This window comes from Notamacropus eugenii, chromosome 4 (genome assembly GCF_028372415.1).
Source record: "Notamacropus eugenii isolate mMacEug1 chromosome 4, mMacEug1.pri_v2, whole genome shotgun sequence".
Taxonomy (NCBI): domain Eukaryota; kingdom Metazoa; phylum Chordata; class Mammalia; order Diprotodontia; family Macropodidae; genus Notamacropus; species Notamacropus eugenii.
The window spans coordinates 4,836,155-4,856,527 of NC_092875.1; the positions used below are offsets into that span (position 1 = coordinate 4,836,155).

At 41.6% G+C, this 20,373-nt stretch overlaps 1 long non-coding RNA gene across 1 annotated transcript in view; it reads right to left on the minus strand.

Annotated features, from left to right (window-relative positions):
• Positions 1-17,793: 17,793 nt before the first annotated feature.
• LOC140498863 (uncharacterized) overlaps positions 17,794-20,373 on the minus strand; it is a 55,277-nt gene continuing 52,697 nt past the window's right edge. The window contains exon 3 of the long non-coding RNA XR_011965196.1: positions 17,794-20,205. This is a non-coding gene — a long non-coding RNA (uncharacterized lncRNA). The remainder of the gene's footprint in view (positions 20,206-20,373) is intronic.

Consider the following 20,373-nt stretch of genomic DNA (forward strand, 5'->3'; position numbering starts at 1 on the left):
TCTTCAGCACACATTGAAAGGTGTGGTGCTGTCAGCAAACCACTAGGTGTACTCACTTGAACATATGTAACTGAAGAGTAATGAAGCAGAAGAAGCCAAATTGGAGAGTCAGAGAAAAGCCAGTTCTCAGCACTTGGTCCCCTCCTCATAGAGGCACCAAGGCTCTCCTCTGCTGAGCCAATCCTTCCTTTTGTCTTGTGAACAAACACTGGCTTGGAGATCTGGTGAGCATCAAGCAAGGTTCTTATTCTGTCTGTGCTCCTCTGAAGGTGGCTAACACGGGTGTGGTAGATGGAGGACCCAACAGTCAGGAGGTGGCACTGTGGGACTGGTTTGAGACACGTACTAATGAGATGCGGAACCTGGGGGTGTGAGGGGGCATCAGCCCAGCTGGCTGTGGTATGGCTGCTCTAACTCTTGGGATCACTCATGAGTGACATCTCTGCTGGGCTGGGACAAGAACTCCCAACACCCCATGTCTTCCCCCTGAAAGACATGCCCTGCTCATCGACCTGTGACCCCAGAGGTGTGACCACAGGGGTGGATAAAACAAGCCTGCCTAAGGCAGAGATTTGAATTCAGCCCCTCCCACCCAAAACCCAACCCAGGCTTCAGGAAGAGGATAAGAGGGACTTGGAAGAGGCCAGGCCTAGCTGTGTGCTCTTTGGGGAGCAGAGATCTTAGGGCCCTCTGCACCATGGCCTGGCTTCCTGTCTGTCTCTTACTGCTCACTGTGTGCTCAGGTCAGGACTGCCCTCAGAAGCTTCCTTCTTCTGCTCCCTCATTCCTGCCCTTGGCCTCTCTGCTGAGAATCTCCAAGCAACTTCTCCCTTTCTCCTTATTCTAGGGCATTAATGTGTGTCTGTATTTCTAGGTTCCTTCTCCCAGGCTGTGCTGACTCAGTCATCCTCTATGTCTGCATCCTTGGGAGCCACAGCCAAGCTCACCTGCACCCTCAGCAGTCAGTATAGAAGGAACACTATATCTTGGATCCAGCAGAGCCCAGGAAAGGCCCCTCGGTATCTCATGTATATCACCATGATTGGAAGTGTAGACAAAGGTGAAGGGATCCCTGATCGCTTCTCTGGCTCCGGCTCTGGCGCTGACAGATACTTGTCCATCAGCAACCTCCAGCCCGAGGATGAAGCCAATTACTACTGTGGCACATATGGTAATAACTATCACACAGTGATACATTCAGTAAAGAAGTGAAACAAAAACCACCCCTGCCAACTCACACCCAGCTGCACACCTGACCCCAGCCTTCTGACACTCTCTGATCTGTCAGGGCTGTGTCAAGTCTTTCTGGTTTTTTCCTTCTCTGTCTTTATTTCCCTGAATCTGTCTCTGGGTCTGTCTATCTGTTTCAGTAGACAACATTACATGATATCCTTGAGTTCACACTTTGAGTAAGTGATTGAAGTGGACCTGGAACCCAGACCTATTCATCTGAAGATCACTATTTTCCCCCGTGTCCCACGTGTGGACTCTGAGGTGACTGAGCCCAGGAGGGCTTTAGCTGCGCCTTGGTATAGACATGAAATTCAGGAGACTTGAAATACACACACCTCTTATTCCTACACAACTCAGCAGGTACCACATGCAGATAGCCGCCCTGAGTGAATCAAGGCTGGCAAATGAAGATCAGGTTACCGACGTCCAAGTTAGTTACACATATTTCAGTGTGCCCACAGGGATGGGGAGAGCCCTGATCTGGGCATGGGTGTTTGAATCAAAATGCATCTAGTCAACAAGCTTGCGTGCCTCTCCAAAGGACTGAATCAGGGTCATCTTATGACAACGAGATTTCCAGAAAAGCACTAAGCCACAGTCATCAGCATCTGTGTACCCACCATGATAAACCTTGATATCAAGAAAAAATTTACGAAAACGTGGAGACCTGGATCATGAAAAAGCATGAGCTTGTAACTGGGTGACTTTAACACCAGCATAAGCCCACACTAACAGACATAGCAGAGATTCCTTATTGGAAGGGAGTCAGAAACAGCAATAGCAAGAGGCACTAACTACTGAAGACTGTTCATCTATGACCTTCTCATCACCAACACTCACTTCTGTTTACTTAAATGCCCAAAAAATTCATGGATAAATCCTCTCAGCAAATATGGGCATTGAATGGACTATATCATTGTAAGAAGAAATCGTAGGATGGGACAGAGATAAAGGTGAAGCGCAGGACAGAGTGCTGGACTAATCATGAACTTATTCTCTTCAGGGTAAACATTTGCATTCAACAAAAGCAGAAATTCAAGAATGAGAAAAGCTACCAGAAGACATATTGTCTACAAATCAGAGAGCTTCCCTGTGCCCAAATAGTTAGCCCCTGATTTGTAGGTAAAATTGAGTCAGCACACTGTTGGTAAGAGTGAAGCAGAAAAACAGTGAGAACATTTCAGAGATTTGATGTATAGCACCACATTTGTACATCTGTGTCAGAATGCTCTGAAACATCGGGACTGGTTTGATAAAAGCGATGGAAAAACTTAAAAGCTGGTAAATGGAAAAAATGAGAACTCTACAAGGTCTACCAGCAGCAAAGCTCATCCATGTCTAAAAGGCAGCATTTAACTCCATGAAGCTGATATTAACAATCCAAGCATTTTAACAATGTCCTGAAGGCCATGGGCCAAAGACCTGTGGTGCATCCCAATTACAGTGTTGATGCTTTCACACTGATCAGTGATAAGGGAATGATTCTGAAGAGAAGGACTTCCATGGTGCTCTCAACAGACCTTCATCAACCAATGCTGAAGCCATTTACCATTTCCATCAAGTTGAAGTCAGTGCCTCTCTACTGAACTTCCACCTGAAGAAGAAGTCTTGAATGTCATTAATTTCCTCTTGTGTGGCAAAATGCCTGCTGCTGAATCTATTCTAGCTGAGGTTTACAAGACAGGGGGTTCAGAGCTCATACAAAAGGTGACTGTGATGTTCTGGATTATATAGCAAGAGGTTATCCACAGGAGGTCAAGCATGTCTCCATTGTCCTTCTCTATTAAGGAAAAGGAAACAACGTGTCCTGTGACTCACAGAAAGGTTTTATTCTCAAAGTCACTGCTGGCAAGATTCTTGCTAGAGGCCTTCTGAACTGACTGATTCTTCACCTGGAAGATGGCTGTCTTACTCAGAGCTAGTTGGACTTCAGAAAAGATGAAAAAGACAAGTTAATTGCTGCCCAACAACTGCAGGAGAAATGCTGGGTTCAAATCAGTGGCCTGTACACAATGTTCATTGATCTAACAAAGGCCTTTGAGGCTACCAGTCACTATGACTTCTAAAAGAAATTTGGTGGCTCAGAGAAGTATCCTATGACAGTTTCACAAAGCCATGCTTGTACAGGTTCTGGATAATGAACAATTCTCTCAAACCTTCCCAGTGACCAAGCAGGGTGATGTGATTTCTCCCATACTTTTTAGCATGATGTTTTCAGCAATGTGGTCAGATACCTTCAACAAGGACCAAAACAGCATGAAGGTCAATTACAATGTTTAAAGGAAATTTAACTTGAAAGTACAAGGGTTCAAGGCAAGATTAAAGTGCAGGAAGAGTTCATGTTTGATTTGTTCACAAATGGTTGTGCAGACTCTCAAGCTGAGATGCAACAAAATATGGGACAATTCTATGTCATTTGTGTTAATGTTGGCTTAACAATTAACATGGAGAAAACAGAGGTTCTCTAGCAGGTAGCATTAGACCATCCATACATGGAACCATGAATTACAGCAAATGGAGAAATTTTAAATGTTGTGGAGAAGTTCACATACCTTGGCAGTATACCTTCCAGGAATGTCCACATGGATGAGAAAGTTGACTCATAAGGGAGTAACAAACTCTCATACTCATCATGGAAAACAAGAAATAACAAACACAGAGAAATAAAAGGTGAACTCCTATTCCAAAAGAAATTTCTTGGCCTCCAACATGGAAGGTCTGAGTTTCCTCCTTATCCTGCACATCCCTCCACACACATCTAAAAGGAGGAATAATAAGAACACTAGATTCTCTTTGGATGAGGACATCATGTAAGTGCTCATAAGGTCTGAATTTTGAGCCAGAAGAAAGGTTTCTCCTTCACCACTTTGTCAGAGAAGGGAACCAGCAACAAAATTTGAACACTTGCTCCAATTAGGAGGGAGACTTGGCCATTATACCTCCTCTGGTCATTGACGGAGGAGGTTCCCCAAGGTCATACACAAAAATGGCATATTTGCACTTCACCCCTTTATATTCTATAAGGGGCTGTGGCTATAGACAATGAACACCCTATATGGTGCAGTTACAGTCAGTGTATAAGGAAGTGAACCACACATGGGAGGAAAGAGGAAAAAGAAATCTGAGACTAATGCCCTCACACTTAGTTGAGAGATTGCACAACGACACCTAATGAATGCCCAAAGAAGTGCTGCCCAGGCATCTATCAGGGGACAGGGTAAGCATTCATTCCACTTATTAACATGAAGATTCTCTCCCCTTTTAATGCCCTCTTTGAAGCAGGTATTGCTTGAATGTTGTCTTGTATTCCTGAAGCCAAGTCCTGCGCCTGGATCAGAGTGGAGGACTATATAGATGTTTCACTGATTCCTTGATTGGCTGAAAAGCCAGAACAGTGTGACTTCTGAGAGTGTGCAAGGAAGGACAAAGGATGCCTGGGACCCCAGGCAAAAGGACCCCCTCCTCCTCCATGTAGTACTGAGAGATGACAAGCTAGTGAGGAAAAGGGATAGAGCCCTAGAATGAGGAACCTGGGGTTTCCACTAGCCTCTGCACTTTATCAGGCTGTGACCAGAAGGGAGGGGCTGGGCTCTGTTAAGGTTTGTTTTATGGTTCACAGAAGGGGAACCTGAGCCAAGTGAGAAGCTAAGATTTCTGACCATGGACCACAGGCATGAATGCCTCTCTGCTGCCTGAGTATTGTGAATGCAATGCCTGAGGTCAGAAGAAGGGGCCATAGACCAGGGCTGCTCTGGGTGCTGAAAGCTGCAGGTCAAGGGCTGAGTCTTTCCTTCGATGAGGACCTTATCTGGGGCCTCCCTCTGATTATGGATGAAAGATTTTGATAAAGGCAATGAGACAGCAAGAAGCCAAAAGTAAATGGAACAAAATGATTGAGGAAGATGTTCCCAGTCCACCCCTTCATGGAGGTGGGAGGCCTACAGGTGTCACTCATTACCCATGGGCTTAGATTTTCTCAAGGTATTGATCAGTTGTGCTAACTTCTTTTTTCCTTTCTAAAACAGCACCTTGTTGGGTGGAGCCAAGATGGATGAATAAAGGTAGGGACTCCCCTGAGATTTCTCCAAAAATATTTCAAATACCTTATAAAAAAACTCTAAACTATTTCTAGAGTGGCAGAACCCACAAAAAAAAAAGTGAAATAAATTTACAACCCCCATGGTCAAGAGAAAAGGTTTGTGCGTCCTCTGACAGACAGCAGTACAGCCCAGAGCAGGCCATGCCAGCAGAGACCCAGTTCCAGCAAAGCCAGAGGAGGCGTCAGGGAACTGAATCACTGGCAGCATTGGTGGTTTTCAAACTTTTCAGCACATAAGCCCTAACGACAGTTTACAAGGTCCACAGCAGGAGTCTGTTGGTCCTGGATGAGAAAGGAATGCAGTACATCACAAGTTGTGCCAGTCCAGCCCCAGTCCCAACAAACCAGAAGCAGGCCTTGGGAGTGGTTGAATCAGTAGCAGCAGAAGCACCAGCAGCTTATGGAGACCTCACTGCACAGGCTGAACGTTTAAAAGTCACCTATTTTGACTTCTTGGAGCTAACATGGCAGACTATGCCATAAGTTCTTCTCGCCCTCACTTATTGACCTTGAAAAGTCCAGAAAATACTGTCCCAGGAATATCTTGAATCATTGGACAAAGTGGTAAGACTAATTATAGCAATCTTTTAGTTCTTCAGGCTGAGGGGATCATCAGGAAAGATCCCTTTTCCTATGGCTGAAGGGGATGAGTACAGGACCAGACTCATCCAGTAAAGCCAGTAGCAAGCTCCACCTCAGCAAACCAATGAGAAAAGCTGAGCCCAAGGATGGTGAAGCAGGCAAACTGCAACAGGAACCTACTCTGAAAAACATAACCACGATAACAAAACTACCGATAATCATAATACACCTTTGATTTACCACATTCAGTCCAACATTCTGTCCTTTCATTAACGCTGGGCCGCTGATAGAAAAAAAATGCTATAGACTTCAAAATATTGATATCCATATTTTATGTGATAGCTAAGCATTGGAACCCTCATATCTTCCCATAGCCAGGGGAATTGGCAGATGTCAGCTCAGTGAACCACCACGAGCACTGGAAAACAGAACTCCCACAACAGCCAAACCTAGGAATGCACACTCTGACACTTCTTGCACTTGGGGCTGGGGGTCTGGTTACTGACTTTGTGTGCTGGATTCTGGAACCTTGCAGCTTCTACATTTAAAGATCAGAGAACAGGGAATATGATAATTCATAATGCAAAAGAGCTTGGATTACAACCAAAGATCAACTAATCAGTGAAATTGTACATAATCTATCAGAGGAGGAGACTGACTTTCAATGAAATAGGAGACTTTGAAACCTTTCTGATGAAAAGGCCAGAGTTCAACAGAAAATCTATTTTTCAAATACAAGACACAAGAGAGACATAAATAGGTAAACAAGGGGGAGAAACATCTATTTAGTAAGGGCAAACTGTTTACATCCCTATGTGGGAAAATTATACTGTAAACTATTAAGAAATATATCTTTATTAAAATATTTAAAAGGGATATAAATAGACAGAATGTGTGGGTTTAAGTTGACTCTAATTTGATGATATAAAACTGAATTAAGTGGGGAAAAGGAATTATAATGAGAAAAGAGGAAAGGGGAGGCTGAAAAGGGATAATTACATTACATGAAGAAGAAAGGATAATTATATCACATGAAGAAGAAAAAATATCATATTATAGTACAGGGAAAGAGCATGGCTTTCCAGAGTCTCCTCTGGACAAAGAGAACACTTCAAATCAATAACCTCAAAATAAAATGGCACTTCAGAATGTTAATTTTTTAGAGTCAGAAGGCACCACAACCCTTGCAACCAGTGCCTCTTTAGAAAAATAACAGAAGATGTGGGCCTTCCTACAAATCTTTCATAATCAAACTCCTCTTAATGAGCAAGCCAATTAATGGGTGGGGAAGATCTTCTCATTGAGAAGCAAAATTTTATTAGCAATAAGGAAAAATCCATTTTGAATACACAAATGAAGTAGTATTATTACTAAACATATGCATCAAGCGGTATAGCACCCAGATTCATAGAGAAGAAGTTGAGGGAGTTACAAGAAGAAATAGACAGCACACCTGTAGTAATGGGGGCCTCAGCTTCCCCCAATCAGAATAGGATAAATTGATCCACAAAGTAAACAAGAAAGAAGTTAAGGAGGTGAATAGAATTTTAGAAAATTGAGATGTGGTAGCCCTCTGGAGAAAACTGCATGGAGATAGAAGGGAATAGACCTTTTTGTCAGCAGTATGTTGCATCTACACAAAAATTAGCTATGTACTAGGGCATAAAATCCTCACAATCCAACACAGAAAAGAAGAAATATTAAATGCATTGTTTGCAGATCATGATGATAAAAGCTATATTAATAAAAGGTTAAGACTAAGAATTGGAAACTAAATGATCTATTCCTAAAGAATGAGTCAGACAAACAACAAATCACAGAAACAATAACTTCGTCCAAGATAATGATAATAATAAGACAACATGCCAAAACTTATTGGATGAAGCAAAAAAGTGGTTCTTAGGGGAAGATTTTTCTTTCTGCGACTTCCCCTGACAGAAGGTGCAGATGGAAACAGTTTGTCCCAATGGCCATGAAGGCTGCTGAAGTATGTTCTGTGGAGCACTTAGAACTTGAGTAGACCCTGAAGATGCCAAAGTCATTGAATGCAACGCCAGAGACCACCAGTTCCTTGCCATTGAACTTTGATGATTCTGGAAGAATGAAGGCAATGACTTCCTGCAACTGTGCATCACTTAAATCTAACGTATGCACAAGTCAAAAGACATCATTCTCTAATGTCAACATTTTTACCTACCTCAAAGTTCTGTAGTGACAGACAAGGGACAATGAAGTTGGTACAGAGACACTAGGATCTCTAGCCATATCCTTGTAAACAGATGGCCGAGACAATACGGTCATACGCTCCCCAGTGAGAAGCAGAAGTAGGATTCAACAGACACCTGGGTGTCTCAGCAATGATTTTGCAGGACTGTACTGCTCATTTCCTGAAGTATGAAAGGGGTCAGAAAAGGTGCCATACTACTTGTCTGTTTCACATAACTTAACTCTGGGCTGCTGACCACAGCATCTTGGGTTTCTACCTTGTGGTTGGGACACACACACACACACACACAAGCACACACACACAAACACACCCCACACTACAAAAACTTTTGCCAAGATGGTTCTACTCACCATTGGACCATACAATGTGCACAGGCTTATGGACAACATGAAATACTGTAGACCTTAAAGACAAACAGCTGTTGTTGCTAGAGAAGACACTAGGTTTCATATCCAAATAGCATCCTTGAGTGAAGCAAAGCTAGCAAATAAAGAGCAGCTTACCAATGTCAGGGTTGAATATGTGTCTTTCTGACTGCAAACAGTGATGAGGAGATCCTTGAAGCTGGCATAGGTTTTGGAATGAAAAATGATCTAGTCAACAAACTTGTATTTCTGTCAAAATGAGTGAATCAGGATGAGGTTATGAAAGTGAGATTTCCACTTGCAGGAAAGCAGCAATCCTCCCTCAGCAGGATATATGCATACACTGTGATGAACCTTCTGATATCAAAGAAAAATGTTATGAAAATCTGGAAACCCACATACCAAAAGAGAACAATCTACTAACTCTGGGTAACTAACAGAACAGGAAAAGATAATGAGACATAGCAGGGAGTCTTTGGTAGGAGCAGAGCAAGAAAAGGCAACAGCAAGGGGCACATGCTACTGAAGACTTGTACATTCCATGACATTCTCATCACCAACACCAGTAGCATAAATGCACTAAAACTTCATGTATTCATGCTCTCAGCAGTACTGGCACTGAATAGACTATGTCATGGTAAGGAGAAGTGACAGGAGGAGACAATGATCAAGGCAATGTGTTTGCACAGAGTGCTGGACTGAACGTAGACATCTTCTACCGGGTAAACATTTGCATTGAACAAAAGCAGTGGTGCCAATGCAAGATGACTAGCCAAAGACTGAATGTCAGCAGATCAGAGTGCTTCTCCAAGCATGAATAGTTCATATCTAACTTGGAGAGAAAAAGGAAACCACACTGTTGACAAGAGTGGAATAGAAAAAGAGCGAGCAGCTTTCAGAGATTTCGTGGACAGCACTACATTTATTCCTCTACATCAGTACACTTGAAATCAAAATTGAGTTCATAAAAATGAGGAGGAAATTCAGAAGCCACTTAATGGAAAATGAGAATTCCACAGGCTTGACCAGCAGACCGTTTCATCCTGGGTCAGTAAAGGGAGATGAAATTCAGTTGTGTAAGCCACAGTCATTTTTTCATGTCCAGAGGTTATTTACTGGCCAAGGACATACGGTGCATCTCAACGACTCAGTGCTAATAGAGCCACACTAATCAGTAATAAAGAAATGATCCTGTAGAGATGGGCTGAACCCTTCTGAAGGTCTCTTAAGGACATCAACGACCAATATTGATGTCATTCACTGTATACCTCAGGTAGAAGTCAGTTGCTGTCTAACCAAACACCCAACTAGAGAAGCAGCTTTAAATGTCATTATGCTACTTTTATATGGGAAAGCAGCTGGTACTGATTCTATTCTAGCAGAGATTTAAAAATCAGGGGTTCTACTCCTCATAAAAGTGCTGACTGAAATTTTCTGGGTAACATGGCAAAAGGAAATTGACTCTCAGAAATTCAAAGATCCCGCCATTGTCCACCTCTATAACCAAAAAAAGAAAAAGAAAAAAGGAAATAGATTGTCTTGTGACTATCATAAGATGATATCTCCATCTTAGTCATTGCTGGCAAGAGAGTTGCCAGGGTCCTTCTTAATATGCTGATCCTTCATCTGGAAGATGAAGGGTTAGTGCAGCTTCAGAAAGGACTGAGGAACAGTTGATAAACTGCTTGCTTCATGACAATTCTCATAGAATTGTGAAGAGCAACTCTGATGTTTGGATACAAAATTCATGAATTTGAACAAGTTCTGTGATACTGACATTTGTGAGAAATTGCCGAGAGAAATTCATTAGTATTGTAAACTACTTACACAGAGGCATCCTTAATCTAGTTTCTGGATAATGAACAATTTTCTCCCTCCTTCTCAGTCACCAAAAGAGCAAAGGAGTGATGTGTGCTTGCTCCAATCCTTTTGACCATGGTGTTTTCAGCAATATTGTTGGTTACATTCAAATAGGGTGAAAATAGTTTCAAGGTCAGTTACTGCTGATTCACGGAGTGTAAATTCCTTGGTGCAAATAACTGAATTTGAGAGTGCTACAAGTCCAGATTAAAGTGGAGGGAGATTTAGTACACGACTTTTTGTTCAGAGATAATAGCACACTCCATGAAGTCCCAGAGTTTGAGATGCAACAGAGTATGGGTGGATTCCGTGGTCCTTGTGTGAATTTTGATCTGATAAAAGAGGTTCTCCACTACCCAGCATGTTATCCATGTATGGAACCATCAGTTCCAACAAATGGAGAAATTTTAAATGCTGTGGATAAGTTCAGTTACCTTGGCAGTATACTTTCCAGAAATGTCCACATAAATGATGAAATTGACTGAAAAAGGAATCACCTACCTTAGAACTAATCATGTAAAACAAGAAATAAGAAAAACACAAAGAAAAAGCTGACCTCCTCCTTCACAGGCTATTTGTTGAACTCTGACAGCGAAGGTGTGCTTCTCCTCCTTATCCTTAGAAAAATAAAGAGAGGAAGGAAAAGCGCATTAGATTCTCTTTAGCTAAGGATACCTTGGGGATGCTCCCCGTCTCTGGCTCCTCAGACAATCAAAAGGCTTCCCTCTTTCACCACTTTGTCTGAGACAGGGACTTGTAACAGAATGTGGGCACAGAGAGAAGGAGCTGACAATTACACATCCTCTAGTCCTTGTGGGAGGAGGTTTCCCAAGGTCTTACACATGGAGATGGTTTCATCTGGACACAATGGATATGTTTCCACCTCAACCCGTTACATTTTATAAGGTGCTATATCGATAGACAATCATGAGATTATATAGTGCACTTAGAGCCAGTGTGTAAGGAAGTGGAGCACACATTGGAGGAAAGATGAAAAAGTAACTTGAAACTAATGACCTCACACTTGAGAGACTGTATAAAGTCGTCTATGGAATTCATAAAGAAGGGCTGCCCAGACATTGATTAGGGGAGCAGGAGAAGCCCTCATTACACCTATAAACATGAAGATTCTCTCCCCTCTAGATGCGTTCTTTAGAGAAGAGACTGCTTGGATGTTGTCTTGCTACTTCTAATCTCAGAAACTGAAAGTGTTCCCCAAGGTAGAAGGCTCTCCATATAAGCCGTTGTGATCGCCAGTGTGTCAGGGAGGATGAAAGAGCATTGATCTCTCCTTTAAGTTCTGATAGTACAAGATGGCCAGGTGCTTTGGAAGAAAATAAACCCAATCCATTGTCTCCTCATGAAAAGACATGTCAACTACAGATAATCCAGAATTTTGAAGAGGACAAACCATGACGCCATGAGAAATTGCCTGAAGATATAGGCACTCTTGTTACACAACAATACTATTTTATTTTACGATTTATGTACAGAGTGCTTAGATTTATTCCTATTTTGAATAACACTTTCTTAACAAATTCATGCAAAAAATTTCTCAACTTTCATTTTTTTAAAATTCTGAGTGCTAAACTCCCTTCTTTTCATTTTTCTTCCCCACTTGCAGAAACGACAGGCAACTTGATATAGGTTATAAATGTGAAATCATGAAATACACATTTCCATATTTGCATTTTGTGAAAGAAAACAAAATATATTAGGTACAGAATATACACTAGTCAGTGATTACAGAAATCTACTGTTTGATATACCCAAGGACCCCAGTTTCTGCATTAAGATCTCACTGTTTGATAAAACCACTGGAAATACTGGATAATATGTGGTAAAAACTGGGCAGGGAGCAATTCCTGACACAGTATACAAGAACAGAGTCCAAATGGGTGCAGCAGTAAGCACCTCAATATATTCAGAGAGCCTGCTCTCACAGCTTCTTAGATATGCATTCAAAGAGGGAAAGCAACTTTCAAGGGGTTAACAATCACTTTAATCAAGCACAAGTATCATTCCTTTAAGTACATGCATCAAATACTTATGTCATTCAGTTAGTTCAGGGAGTCAGCACCATAAATTTCAAAGGAAATACAGAGAAAACAAAACATCAGCAGACAGGGCTTCCTCTGCCTGAATTCAATAGACAATTGAAGCACAGCTGCCTAACCATCATCACCAGAGAGGGAAGCATGACATCTGTGTTCTCAAAGTAAGGGGGCTCCTTAGTGGTTTCCCAGAGACCTCATCTGGCATTCAAACCTTCCTACCAAAAACAAAGCCCCAAAGTAAAACCTCAACTAAGAGTATTTACACGCTGTTTGGAGCCAGAGGGCATCACATCTCTTTGACCCAGTGCCTCAGTAGAAAAAACTGCACTTTTTCCCTCCTACAGAACAATTCCCCTAACCAAGTTTCCCACAATAAGCAGTCCCATCAATGGAAAGGAAAGATCTTCCATCACATTAAAATAATTAACAATACCAATACACAGTTTCTAGTTAAAGAAACTTTTGTTTTTGTACTTTCCTACTTGTAAAGGTTCTTGATTGAGAAAGGCAAGATTCAGTGAGAGGCACTTGATTATACTTAAACAAAAACAGCAAAGATCCTATTTTGATTGCCATCAAAATTTGTATACAATGTAGGTATGAAGAATGATACTATGAACAGATTAGAGTACCAAGGGATGGTTTACTGGTCAGATTTATGGAGAATGGAAACATTTTTGACAAAAGAAGAGACAGAGAACATTACAAAATACAAAATGGATAATTGTGATTACATGAATGGAAAGGTTTTGCACTAACCAACCCAATGCAACCAAGATTAGGAGGGAAACATTAAATTGTGAAAGAACTTTTATAACTAGTGTCTGTGAAAAAGTCAAATTTTCAAAAATACAAATCATTTTCCAATTGATGAATGGTCCAAAAATATGAACAGGCAGTGTTCAGAGGAAGTAATTGAAGCTATTTATAATCATATGAAAAATGCTCTAAATCACTATTGATTAGAGAGATTCAAGTCAAAACAACACTGAGGTACTATGTCACATCTATCACATTGGCTAACATGACAACACAGGAAGATGATAAATGCTGGAGAAGATGTGGGAGAGTTCAAATAATAATTCACAGTTGGTGGTGCTGTGAGATGAACCAACCATTATGGAGAAAAATTTGGAACTACACCCAAAAGGCTACAAAAATGTGCACACCATTTGACTCAGAAATATCCCTTCCACAGCTGTATCCCAAACAGATCATAATAATGGGAAAAGGTCCCACATACAGAAAAATATTTATAGCAGCTCTCTTTGTGGTGACTGAGAAATGAAAATACAGGGAATGCCCATGAATGTGTAGAAACCAACTGACACTGCATACCATTCTGAGGAGGAAGGGGGCAAGGAGGGGGAGAAAATATAAAACTTCTGGAAGTAATTGTTGAAAACTGAAAACAAATAAATTGATGTAAAAATAAGGGGGGGAAGGAAGAAAACACAGAGGAAACAAAACAAAAAAACCATGAGAAAAGCAAAGTGAATGTAGTCTGATATGATCTGCATTCAGATTCCATCTATTTGTTTGTTTGTTTCTGAACATAGATAGCATTTTTCATTTTGAGTCTTTTCAGATTGTCTTGGATACTTGTTGTGCTGGGAATAGCTAAGTAACTCAAAGTTTATCATTGTATAATACTGCTGTTACTGTGTACAGCGTTCTCCTGCTTCTGCTCACTTCACTTTGCCTCAGCTCATATCGCTCTTTCAAGGTTTTCTGAAACTGTCACTCTCATCTTTTCGTACAGCAGAATAATATTCCATAATAATCATGTACCACATTTTGGGCAGCCATTCCCAGTTTATACTCATCACATCAATTTCCAATTCTTTGCAACCACAAAAGAGACGCCAGTATATTTTTCTACATGTAGGATTTATTCCCTTTTCTTGATTACTTTCAGATATATGTTTAATAATTCTATTGATGGGTCAATAGGTGTGAACAGTTTTATGGCCTTTTGGCTATAGTTCCAAATTGCTCTCTAAAATGGTTGGATCAGTTCATAATTCCACTAAAAGTGCATTTCATCCTATACAATATTTGTCATTTGTGTTCTTTATTGTATCTGCCCATTTGACACATGTGAGGGGTACCTCGGAATTATCTTAATTTCCGTTCTCTAATCAATACTTATTTAAAGCAGGAGGGAGGAACCTGTGACCTAGAAGCTAAATGTAATGCTAATGAGATTAAGAATCTTACACACCCATTTAAAGGTCTGCCCAGTAAGGGGACTTTCACTAGGGTAGATTTGTAGAGAAGTCCAAAGCTTTTGTTAATGAATCACTGGTTCCCAAGGGTGTGATATCCTGTGGTTCTGAAAAGTGTCTAAATATACTGAGGTGAAGTTTTACTTTGGGCATTACTCACCAGAAGTGTTTGTTTTGACAAAGGAGACTCTGGGCAGCCAGTAACCCAGCCTCCGACTTTGAAAACCCAGATGTTGGTGCTTCTCTCTCTGGTAACTATGTATGTTCTGGTCCTGGAATTTCTCCTGCGTTTGCTGGGCAGGAAACACCATATCCACTATTCCTTGGCCCTTTTTGCAGCCACACTGGCTTTCAGGTGGATAACCACCTTCCAGGTGAAGGATCAGCCTGTAAAGGAGGACCCTAGGAAGAATCTTTCCAGCAATGACTGAGAGAGAGACCCCTGCTGTGATTGTTGCAAGACAAAGTATTTCCTTTTCCTTTTCAGAAATACACAGTGGAGGCATCCTTGAACTCCTGGGGGATAACTTCCTCTTTCCATATAACCTGGAAACTTTCAGTCAGCTTTTGTATGAGCAATGACCCCCTACCTTGTAAATCTCAGCTGGAATAGAATCAGCACCAGGTACTTTGTCACATGATAGAAGTCTAATGGCCCTCAAAACCTCTTCTTCAGCTGAGGGATTGACTTTAACCTGAGGTAAAAGGTCAATGGCTTCAGCATTGATTGATGATGTTCTCTTGAGAACACTGTGGAAGTGTTCAACTCATGTCTCTAGGATTGTGTCCTTCTCACTAATCAATGTGTACAGTAGTCTGTGCACAACATCTGTAGATCTGACCAACGTCTTTGACACTGTTAGTCGTGAGGTTTTATGGGAAATTACATCAAAATTCAGTTGCCCAGAGAAGTTCATCAGTATTGTACATCAGTTTCATGATGGCATGTTTGCCTAGATAGTGGATAATACTATCATGACTTCCTAGTCACCAGTGGAGAGAAACAGGGCTGTGTGCTTGCTCCCCTGTTTTTTAGCATGATGCTTTCAGCCATGTTGTCAAATGCTTTCAATGAGGGTGAACACAACATCAAGGTCAGTTACTGTACTGATGGTAAATTCTTTGATTTGAAAAGGCCACAAGCCAAGATCAAAGTGGAGGGAGGGTTGGTACATGATTTCTGTTGAAGATGACTGTGCACTCCATGCAGCTTCTGAAACTGAGATGCAACAAAGTATGGATCAATTCTCTGCTGTCTGTACTAATTTTGGCCTAATAATTAACACCAAAAAAACACAGCTGCTCCTGCAGCCACCACCACACCATTCATATATGGAACCATTGGTGACAACAAATGGAAAAGTTTTAAGTGCTGTGCATAAGTTCACTACTTGGTAGTGTACTTTCCAGGAATGTTTCCTTTGACAATGAGATTGAGGCATGCATTGCCAGAGCTAGCTCAGTTTTGGGGAGGTTCCAAAGAAAAGTTTTGGAAAGAAGAGATATTAGACTAATTACCAAATTGAAGGTCTACAGAGCTGTTGTGCCGAACTCAATAATATCTAACTGTGCAACTTGGACAGTCTGCCAGGGCCATGCCAGGAAACTGAATCACTTCCATTTGAACTGTCTTGGGAAAATTCTGAAGATCACCTGGCAAGATAAGGTACCAGATACTGAAGTCCTTACTCCAACTACAATGCCAAGCATTCAAAATATACTTCAGAGAGTGCCACTCCAAAATACTGGCCACATTCTTTGAATGTGACATGTATGTTTCACAAAAATACTATTTTATGGAAAACTTGCATGGGATAAGCAGTCACTGCATGGGGCAGTCATTGCTGGCAAAATTTTTCCTAGAGTCCTTTACAGGTTGATCCTTCACCTGGAAGGTAGTGGTCTACCTGAGAGTCAAACAAGTGATCCAAGGACACTCTCATGGTCTCTGTCAAAAACTTTGGAATTGATTGTGTGACATGAAAGACATTGGCACAGGACTGCTCAGCATGGCGTGCCCAGATCAGATGGGGTGCTGTGTTCTATGAGCAACGCTGAATTGAAACAACACAAAGGAAATCTAGGATGCAAAAATTTGGAGTATCCACCCCAAATGGTCACATGGACTATCTGTACCCAATCTGTGGTAGAGCATTCTGAGCCCATCCAGGTCTGACCAGCCACCTTCTGACACACTGAAACTTGACATTATCATGAAGATGACATTTGTTCCTCTTCCAGATCAAAAGATAACCAACCATGTATATATGAACACACAGTTATCTGTCTATTGATCAGAGATGTGTGTGTGTGTGTTTTTCTTACTGTGAGATAGCGAAAAGCCCTGTCTGTTGATTTTTATTTTTCTGCATTTTCTCTGAAGTTTAGGGTGGTGACTTTTTCACCTCAGAGAAGAGAATGATACCTGTGCCGATTACAGAGAGTGTTGACCTTTCAAAAGTTGTTTTTCTTTTAGACAACCAGATCAAGAAACCTGTGATAGCAGCCCCTCCTGGACCTGTCAGGGTGCTTGCTTTTATACCACAGAAGATCTTTTAGGTCCTTGGATGTGGTCTTTTAACAGTCTAAATTTTGCAGAACAAATCTTTGTCTTAAAAGGATTATTGAAACAGCACAAAGAAAACCTAGGATGTACAATTTTGTAGTAACCACCACAAAGGTTCACACAGTGTTGGGATTGGAAGCTCAATTCCGTGTGGACAGTCTCAGGCGGGTAAAGGTGGGAGCTTCTAAATCTTAGAGCTCTCACGAGACCCTCCCAGGAAACGACAGGGAATCGAGGTGAACCGAGCTATCTCGAGTAATTCCGCCTCTTCCCGTGAGAAACGTGATGGGAGAGAGATCTCCCCGCCCTCGAGATTGTCCCGGATTGGAGCACACCTAGTTACCTAACAGCACGGTATTGAGATGCAAACTGTGCGGCTGAAGGTTAAGTAGGATTGAGGAAGCCTGAAAGCTCTCTTAGCACGTGAGGAGCCAAGAGGACAGTAGGCTCCGTTTTCTTCTTTCCTCTCTCCCCTCCCCCTCTCTCCCCGCTTGTGCTTCTACTTCCAATCCCTTAAGATTTTAGCCTCCTTAGGAAATCTCCCCCTCTTCCTCCTAAGGAAGACCCCCCTGCACTTGTAACTAGACCCTGAAATAAAGCTCAACCCTTGTTCGACTCTGGAACGTCCTTTCTCTCATATGAGCATCCAGCGTGGCCAGCCGAAGACCTCGGAGGTGAGGTAAGAAGACTCGGGTAGCCCACACAGGCCTCTAGGCCTGGCAACACAGACTACCTGTGCCTAATTGGTGGTAAAGCCTTCCGAGCTTGTATTGTTCTGATCAACCAGTCAGAAACATTGAAACTTCATTCATCATGGTGATGTCATTTTGGACCTTTTGAAGAATGAAGGACAGCAACCAAGTGTGAGGGGTACCTCAGATTTTTTTTCAATTTCCATGTCTCTAATCAATAGTTTTTAAAGAATTTTTATATGACTATTGATAGCTTTGATTTACTTTTCTGAAAACCATTTGTTCATATCATTTCACCATTGATCAAGCAGTAAATGAATTGTATTCTTTTATATTTGACCCAGTCCTCTACATGTTTGAGAAATAGGGCCTGTATCAGAAATACTTGCTGCAAAAAGAAATTCCTTGCTTTCTGCTTTCCTTCTATTCTTGGTTGCATTGGTTTTGTTTATACAAAAAGTTTTTTTTTTATTTGCTATAATGAAAATTTCTGATTTTACATCTCACAATCTTTTCTTGTAAATATTTCTGATTTGGTTATATTTTTAAGCATCAAGTCATTTTCCTCATCACTCTTTGTTGGAATGATTGGGCCTTGAACAAAATCAACGCAGTGAAGTCATACATCATGCCAGGATGCAAGAGGTACTTAACTATTTATTAATTAACAAGAAGGTTTTCCTGAAATTTTGAGGAGCCAGGATGGCTAAGGAAAAGACATAATGTTGCCTATGCCAAGCAAGTCAAACCACTGCTGCTGCACTGATCACCATTTCCTCATAGACACTAAAGGAGACAGTAGAAAACCTGAACACAGGAACTATGGGAACAGTAGTGCTTCGTGAAACGCCATACCAACAGACAGCCAAAACTGCACAACCATCCTTAAGGAGAGATATTATTTTAGACAAACTACTCACCTCAGTAACAGCAGCAACATCTGCTTAGCAGCTGCACAAAAATGTTGACAACCACAAGTGAACAAAGAGTAGCAGCAACCCTCATACAAGGGGTCCTATTTCTAAGTCAGTTATCATAGTCATCATCCATGGCAATAACTCTTGGAAGAGAGGGTCAGCCATCCTCAGCAACTGTCAATCAACTGCTACCCACAGATCAGATAAGACAACGTGGAAGAAAGTGTTAATTGCACCAAGACTTGGTAAGAAAAGAGGTAGCATGTGCCAATCACGTCAAACAATTATAATTAATTTGACTTTTCGCTTCCCTAGGGTCATAAGAAAAATGGCACTGAACTTTGAACCCTAAAGGTAAAAGCAGAGGAATGCTCCCAGAAAATGGTCCATAGTCAAAAAGTTCAGATACTATCTTGTGGAGATTCAGCCTGGAAACTACTCCTACTGCAGTCACAACAGAGGAAGACCCAGAAAAGAAGGCTCTGGTCCCCAAAGGCTTCAGCTCGCTGAAGTGATTCCGACCAAAAAGCGATATTATTTTAGCAACACAAACGAAGGTAAAGAAGACTCATGACCTTCTGATTTGCTGCTACACCCTCAGGACCATGGGATCTTTCCCCCTGACCTAAAGTTGAAATTCTACAGAAGAAGGGGAACTCCTTGAGAACAGGGACTGGCTTCATTTTTCAGGTGGATCCCAAGTGTTCAACAGGGTACTAGAATAGCAAACATTTAATAAAGACTTTGATGTCCACTCATTCCCTATCTGTATCAGCAGATCCCTATGGTAGAGGTGGGGAAGGTAAAAACTTCTTTATCAGTCAGTCTGTCCAACAAGATTCTCCTTGTTTACACAGATGTACTGGGTCATCTTGAAGGCATCCATCACCTTGAATGACTGATAGGACCATTACTTGGAGAAGTTTCCTCTCTGTATGTGTTGATGACATAGTACCCTTTGGGAAAACTCTGAAAGAATATGAGAAAAGACACTGAAAGTGTATGATCAGCCTGAAGAAATGGATAACTACTTTCAGTGGATAATCTGTAGAGCTGTACAGATATTCATGCATTTGGCAACACCATATCACAAAGAGGGGTGACCATGTGCCCAATGTGGACAGAAATGAGCCCGACTTCACTAGACTCAAACTCCCTTTGAGGTCTCAGGACTTTGGTCAGTTTCTTCAACACACTTTGAAAGGTGTGGTGCTGTCAGCAAACCACTAGGTGTCCTCACTTGAACATATGTAACTGAAGAGTAATGAAGCAGAAGAAGCCAAATTGGAGAGTTAGAAAAAAGCCAGTTCTCAGGACTTGGTCCTCTCCACACATAGGCGCCAAGGCTCTCCTCTGCTGAGCCAATCCATCCTTTTGTCCTGTGAACAGACACTGGGTTGAAGATCTGGTGAGCAGCAAGCAAGGGTCTCATTCTGCCTATGCTCCTCTGAAGTTGGCTAACAAGGGTGTGGTAGATGGAGGACCCAACAGTCAGGAGGTGGCACTGTGGGACTGGTTTGAGACACGTACTAATGAGATGCGGAACC